This window comes from Cardiocondyla obscurior, linkage group LG18, assembly GCF_019399895.1.
Source record: "Cardiocondyla obscurior isolate alpha-2009 linkage group LG18, Cobs3.1, whole genome shotgun sequence".
Taxonomy (NCBI): Eukaryota; Metazoa; Arthropoda; class Insecta; order Hymenoptera; family Formicidae; genus Cardiocondyla; species Cardiocondyla obscurior.
The window spans coordinates 1150372-1158223 of NC_091881.1; the positions used below are offsets into that span (position 1 = coordinate 1150372).

General features: G+C 39.6%; 1 long non-coding RNA gene across 1 annotated transcript; it reads right to left on the reverse strand.

Annotated features, from left to right (window-relative positions):
* Positions 1-1378: 1378 nt before the first annotated feature.
* LOC139109804 (uncharacterized) lies at positions 1379-7263 on the reverse strand. The gene is made up of 3 exons (XR_011546896.1): positions 6431-7263; positions 6000-6317; positions 1379-5867 (listed from the first exon to the last, which is right to left on the reverse strand). It is a non-coding gene; the product is annotated as an uncharacterized lncRNA (long non-coding RNA).
* Between the last annotated feature and the right edge of the window lie 589 nt (positions 7264-7852).

The following is a 7852-nucleotide window of genomic DNA, read 5'->3' on the forward strand; positions in this document are numbered from 1 at the left end:
TCAAATGGTCTTGTATCGCAGCTATACTTTGTTATCTAGAAACTATGCAATAACGACGCCACGTTTTCCAAATGAATCGATGTCCCGGGCGACGTTTCTTTAACCCTCGTCCCGCCGTCGCTACATTTTACGTAAAACGCGCCATTATTACTTCCCTCGGGAGCGAAGTTAATTAAATCCCCGTTAGTACGGGCTACGAGCGATTTGAACCCGCGTTGCCGATTGAAAACGATGACGGGAAACGAAAGCGAGCTGCCGCGATCTCCGCCGTTGATTGTTTTCCCGGATCGAATCGCGATGTACATTGGCGTGGCGGCGAAAGGGAAATAAACGGCGAAAGAAAAGATTATTAAAGTGACAGAAAATCGTGCAGAATCGAGAGAAAATTACTTGTTGAAATATACTTATTATTGCCAATAAACTCGCCAGTAAATTCACAAAAAAAGAAAAAGAAAGAGAAAGAATTATATATTGAAACAATTATTTTAGAAATTAAATGACTACTGTGTTTTTACAATTTTATTCATCCTACGGCCTTGTCGTTTCATTGAAATAACGGACTAACCCACTTTGCATGGCGAAGCGGCCGAGATTGCATAAGTTATGCGAGTTATCGCGCGTATCCATAAGGGGCGATACGTCGCTTGAATGCAAGAGATCGCGGGCTCGAATGCGCCGTTCGCATGTAAATCTGCTCTTCCCGTTGTCGTACTTCCGGCCGAGCCGTGTCCGACTTTTAGCTGATAAAGTACCAGTTGCTGATCTACCGCCTCGATTCTATGGCCCTACGTTTCTACAGTAGAAACTTCGATCTTAAGAACTTTCCGCCGCACGACCGACTCACAAATTTATAGCTCCTGGACAAATTTGTCTTCCTGTAATGAGCGTCCAATCAATTCTACCATCCTAGCTCATCCTTTGAGGCTACTCTATTATTAAACGTTATCTCCAGAGGATCGACGGGCAGAAATGAATCGAGCCATTAAGTGTGATCGATAAAACTTCGCAATTTCCTTTTGTTTTAACTCAATTTGATGACATTCGGGGACACAAAAGAAAGATTCTTTTTTCCGTAATGTAAACCCGGTCCAAAATCAATTTTCAATCAACAATTCAATATCAAGATAAAATTAAGTAATGTTTTTCACATACGGGAGCTAAAGGTTCCTACTAAAAATTTTTTAATTACTTAAAAGAAACTTTATCTATAACTTTTTTAGCAATATTATTCGCCGATGTTTCGTCGGATATAATTCTATTATACAATCGATGATTGTCTATAATTTATTACGCTATAGGTTGAATTAAAGTAACACATTTTTTAACGGACTTACGCGTCAGTTGCTTTTTATAAAAAAAAATATATATATACATATATATATATATATATATATATATATGCTTGCACAAATTGAGAACTGACTGAATAGAAGCGGTGAGCATATTTGGTGAGTAGTTACAAACAAAAACATCACAATAGTTTCGAAAACTGGAAGCAATGTCTATACGCAGCTTCACGACGTAGAGTGAAATACGAGTCGTATTGAAGTGAAACCGACATATTCACAATTCTGACGTGTTCTCCAGTTCTCTGCTTTATATTTTGCGTATGGAGTAACATGTAAAATATACAAAAGTTACGTACGTACATATAGATAATATTTCGTGCATATGCCGTTCACTGTTATTCTGTAATAAATTTAACAATCTAACCAAAATCATGTCCTTTAAAAAATAGCCTACCTACGTTTCTTAAGCTTATAAATTTTCGAGGATTACTTCTTATATCAATTTGACGATTTAATTTAAAGAGAAGAGAAATTGAATTTAAAACGGGCAAAATATGTGAAACACACGAACTCAGATATATCTTTTCTAAGAAGAAAATTTATTTTTTTTTAAATAACGCTAGATTATCAAATTTCAGAAAGAAAATCTAAATGCTTTTTATTTCATGCATTCATGTACTTGGAATATTTGACATCGCTGCATGTCAATCTTACTAGAAAATTAGATTTGTTTGTTTCGCGTAGATGATGATTCGTATACACTCACATATATCTCTGTTTCAACAGGAAGAAGAAATACCCGTTTCTCTTATTTCTTTTCTGTTCGTCTCACCGTTCCACAGTGGGATAGCTCAAGTAAAGTTTCCTGCATTTCTTTATTTTGCCCCGGAGTATGATCTCTCGGGAGTTTCGAAACTGCAGCGGAACAGCGAACTTGCGTCTGCCATTGGCAGAAATTAATGAGATATTTGAAAGCGGTTAAACTTCCACACAAAATCGTCGACTGCTCCCTTTCCGCGTAAATTTAAACATGGTCGAGCACTCTTAAATCGACGGCTGAGATTGAGTGCGACTTAACCGTAGATCTTAACGACGCATAGAGCGCTTACTGCAATAAATTTTATTAAGAAATCGATCGACGTCGTTCTCCAATTTCTTATTTTTATTAATTTGTCAGACAACTCCGTGCAACAAAACTCGGACGTAGGACTCGAAGTTCGTTATAATTCTATCAATCATGCTGCAATTTTTATAAGCGCGTGCATTATACTTGTGTATTTAAGCATGTATATTTAAACGCATAAGCCGTTCCCGCAAACGACAACATTTTTTTTAAATATATTTCTCAATGTCGAACTCGGTAACCATTTTAAAATCCCTCAATGTTGCACAGAGGAAGCCATAACGTCCATTTCGAAAATACTGAAGCAAACACGGGCGGACTGCCTGAAATTCGCGAAACGCGTCGATCGTCATAAATCTCTGTCGCGCAAAAATACTGACTGCTAGTACAATTTGCTCGCAACGCCATTTCTCACGGCGTGCTTTGCCTTGTATATCGATGAAAATTTACTGTCCCTGGCGGCCGTCACTTTGTTTGTCGGACTTTTTGCTGCGCTACTTTCTCAAGCTCTCATACGTTTTGCCGCGCGAGTCTGCGATTTTGCATCATCCCGTGATATTACGATGCGATGATATTACGAAACAAAACAAGAAAGTTTTCGTTGGAGGATTGAAAAGGGTGAAATAGCACGTATATCAGAAATCGTGTGAGAGCTTAGGACATTTCTATGTATTCTCACGGCAACGAATTGTATTAAACTTTACGGAGTTAAATTAATTAAACATGATGAAATGCAACGTACCTTTTGTTACGTGTATGTATTTCTCAGATGTTATAATTATTAAAGTAAGCCTTATTTCTTTCAACTGTTGCAAAACGAAGGAACTCCGTAAATTCTCGAAAAATTTAATGGAGAAAGATTCATTGGCTTTTCTTTCACAAGGTATCGTCCACTTTTGATAAAATATAGGTTGCATTACTTTACGTTCAAGCGAAAGTTACTTTATCTCGATAGTAATGACGCAGTTTTAGAGCCCCATTAAAGCGAATAAAAAAAAAGCGGAGTAGAAAAATTGCAGGGAACAAGTTTGGAGTGAGAGAATAATTCTTTAGTATTGAGAACTCTAGAAATGTATAATTATTCAAAGCATTTACTAACCTCAGTACCAACGAAGCTCGTAAAGCGTTAATTTTTTTATTTATATTAAATTATTAATTTCCCAATATCCTATCAGATCTCATTAACTTTTTTAATTGCATTTTATCTGCAAAGAGATCCGAGCTCATTTTATTTTATATTACGAAAAATCAAATATCAACAGTTATAAAATATACCCAACACTCTTTTGATTCTCTTCATTTTCAAATAAAGATGTAAAAAAATACTGTTTTTACAATTTTGCTCGTCGATGCTGTTACCAAAAAAAAAAATTTAAAAAACCCAATAATCCAGACACTATGTTTCGCAATTAGTTCGGACAATCGAGCCTCACTGCGTCGCGATTAAAATGGAATTTTCGTAATGCACGAAGTGGTAATGGTTACAATTTGATCAAATATACAAAATCCGCGCGTGCGGTCGCGTGTCACGTTTACAGGCCGCTTTTTCTCCGAGCGGCTACATCGGCCGGCGCGGCGCCGACAGGCGGTTCGATGCGGCCGGAATATCTCGTCGCTGCGGTGGCTCACGCGGGAGAGAAAAAAAGGGACAAGGGAGACAACGAATTGGGGGTGCGGGGAAAAAGTGTAGGGAGAGAGGAAGAAGGGGGGGTGCCGAGTTGCCAGGGTGGCTCTAGAAATTTATTAGCGCCGGACGCACTCAGCCGCGGCGCGTCACTGTAAATTAACAGCAAACAGAGAAACGAGATGACCCGCCCTCGCACCCTTTCCTCGTCCATCTCCCGTCCCTCTCGTTCGCTACCCTCCCTCTCAATCTCTCCGCCGTTCTCTCTTCCCGCGGTCCATCGTCGACGACCATGCGCGCACATTGTTTGCCATTCCCGCCTATTCGACTATGAATTAAAACATAAATTTCAATCAACCGGGCAAAGGCCTTTACGTGCCTTCTCGTTCGGAATATGCATATATACGGAGTGTCCCAAATTCGTTGCGTATCTCCGTGCCTAATTATGTAACTGATCGGACGCAAAATCGATTTTTTAAATCCATCTCCTTCCGCTGATAAATCAGGATTTATTTAGTAATGTCAGAATTTAATGCATTTTAAAATTAACGATAAAACCACACCTTGCTTTTATATATGTATATATATATATTTTTTTTTTTTTTTAAGAGAGAGTTTGTTCAGTAGAATTTTTATTTCTAATAAAAAGTATTTTCACGATCAATATTACTTCGGCGTTGCAATTAATTTTGATAGCTGAACGTCTAAGGGTTGCGATCGGAATACATACGACGCTTCAAGACTACTTGGTATATCATATGGCCGTGACCGTCGATTGGGTCGACATATATACGAGTATGTGAGGCGAGCGGGCGCAATTATGCGAGCTCCCGTGCCGATTAAAGAAAATTGTTGCCTCAAGGGTCGCGTTTTTCACCATCAAGACGTGCCGTAAACGCTCGAACGTACGTAGGCGGTAAATATACGTTGAATGCGTGCGGATCTCGAGAGTTTCCTTATTACTCAATTGCCAGAGTGCGTGTTTATTCAAGACATTACAATTTCGCACATAGCATAATGACGATAGCGAGAGTTTTTCTCCCCTCCCATCTCCCCCCTTTTTTTTAAGCATTTAGTGATATGAAAAGTTTTCACATCACACGAGTTTTCACTAAATATTATTTTCGTGTTATTGTACGCTTCGTTGGCGCATCAAACGTATTTCGCAGTTAAAAAACATTTCTAAAACACACCTAATCAGTGCATATGCGCGCAATCGTGTAATGTTTTATTAATTTTATTATTAATAACATTTAATGTGTAATCGTATTTATAATAGCAAATCCAGTGTGCGATTCACCGATGCGTTAAGTGCAAACTTTGCGCTTCGAGTAATAATTACAATGATTCGACGCGGTTTGTTTTTGGCAGAGTTAGTCGCGCCTTTGATTCGTATTTTTAAAAATCGATCGCGAGCCAATTGTTTCACGAATTATGGTCCGAATTCGTCCGCCGCAGCGGTGGACTTTAATCAATGCGCGATCGCTTGTAATGAGTTAATTATTCCCTCACCGGCGCGATAGAAAACCATTAGCAAGTAAGCGCGCGCGGTATATTATTATCAGACCCCGTCGCTCTATTGAAGCTGCCGCTTTTCCATTAATTAATGCGCACGTCACGCATACTGATCGCAGGATTTTGTCATAACCCGCTAATGGAGAAGTCACGTGCGAATAAATCTTCATAAAATAATTATTTACTTAAATTATTAACTACAATCCTTATTACAATACCTAATGGCCTAACAATTAACAATCCCAGTATTATTAAAAAATTATGCTACTTACCAATCTGCATGAGCATCAGCGGAGTTGTAAAATTCTGCCGGTGACTGTAACATAAAATGGAAAATATTAATGTAGACATGCCAGTATATTAATTAATAAGATTAATAAAAAAAAAAAAAAGATAAAAAGTTTTTTTTTTTTTAATAAAGATTTTATTTAAAAAATTCAATGCTTACCTAAAAGTTGCTCCGCCGATGCAGGATGCCCGTCCCGAGCCTGCTCCTCCTCTCAGTTTGGGTGTCGAGTCATCCTTCCGCGCACAAGTCACTCGCGAACACCCCGACCGTGATTTTACAATCGCGAAAATTACTGATCACTTTCGCGCGTTCCATGTTCGACACTCGCGATTTAAAAAAAGTCGTATTTCAAAAAAATCCGCCCGAATACTATGCGAAACTCCCGAAACGACCGACGAACCGGCTGCGGTTCGTATAATTATTAATATCGACGGTGACGGCACTTTCGTTGACGACGGTGAATGCAGCTGCGTTGATCTGTAACAAAAAGAAATATATAATTTAATTTTAGAAATGCTACAAATAATTAAAAATAAAATTTTCCATTACAACAAGCTACTAGTTTTGTGTCTCGAAAAAGTAATTCTTACCCGTGGAGTTGCTCCGTTGATGCACGATGCCTTTCCGAGGCCTCCTCCTCCTCTCAGTTGGGACGTGACGAGTCATCCTTCCGCGCACTGGACACTCGCGGGATAGTCCACGACACCCGTTCTCGGTGCAAGAAACTTGCCACGACGTAAAACGAAGTCCAAGCACCATTTGATTCTTCGGTCGATTCACGTTGGCGGAATGAACGTCGCCGAGAATTTGCAGTAAGCGGCGAATGAGACGAGCCGCGATAAGAAATGTTCCTCGCGCATTTTATCTTTCTCGAGTTCCTCAAAAAATCACTTGATCGAAACCAGACGAGAATCACGGCCGCGACGAAGAAGACGGACGAGGTGTCTCTCGATCAGTTCGCTACGCAAATTTTATCCGAATTTTTACTTCGTATAAGGTTTCGATTGCGAATGTTGCAGTTTCGATGCTTGCGTATTATCGCCTGACTGTTAGCACACGAAATTATCATGGCGAAATTCACCGGTTGAATGTCATTGAATAAACAACGGCGGTGTCTTGCAAAGGACACTGCAGTTCACAAGGCCCCCAAGGGCGAGGCGAGACTCAAATACGCGACGATAAACCGTGAGAGAACACCCGGAGATGCCTCGATATCCGTCGCGAAAACCGAGGCTCGCCACGTGGCCGGCGTATCTCCTCAACTGCGCGAGGGGTTGCGTAGATCGATAACGATCGGGCGATCGATAGAGCGCTGTGATTGGTCGGCGCCCTAGGGTCACCCCTTCATCTCCCCGGACCGACACCAAGCGCCGACAACGTGGATCGAACGTGGTGGTTGCGGGTGAGATGCGGAAAAACCGTCTTTGCCTGGACATTAATTAAATATTAAAATTAATAAGTTGAAATAAGATACTTCACTTTTTAATTTATTAAATAATATTACAAATATTATATCGTTTAATATATTATTTTTTATATTATCTTTTATTACGTAGTTTAATTATTTTCGAAATACAGATGTGTAAATCAATTTAATTTTTCGCTTATATCTCCGTAAAATGGATATCCGGTTTATATCGGTAAAGAAAAGCTCTGTTTTATAAAAATTAATACCTCCGAATAAGACTTTCCAGTGCAGAATGCATTTTTCTACTTTCTAAATCCGGTTTATAACGAGCGGCCGCTATATCCACTTCCTACTTTTCTTCTAGTTGTTATTTCCTTACAAGAGGCCAATTTAACATCCTTATAAGAAACAGCATTTCTCTCCGCGCTAGGCTATCCGAAGAAATGTTATAAATTCGTGCTGCCCCCGAGCTCAGCCTCTGGTTAATGTGGTGCAAGTTCAAAGTGTTTCGACAAAAGCATGTGAGAGAAAAGAAAAGGATGTTTTTCGCGGGATTCTCAGGCGAGCTTTTTAAGGGCTGGACTCGTACCTGTTCTACTGTGCC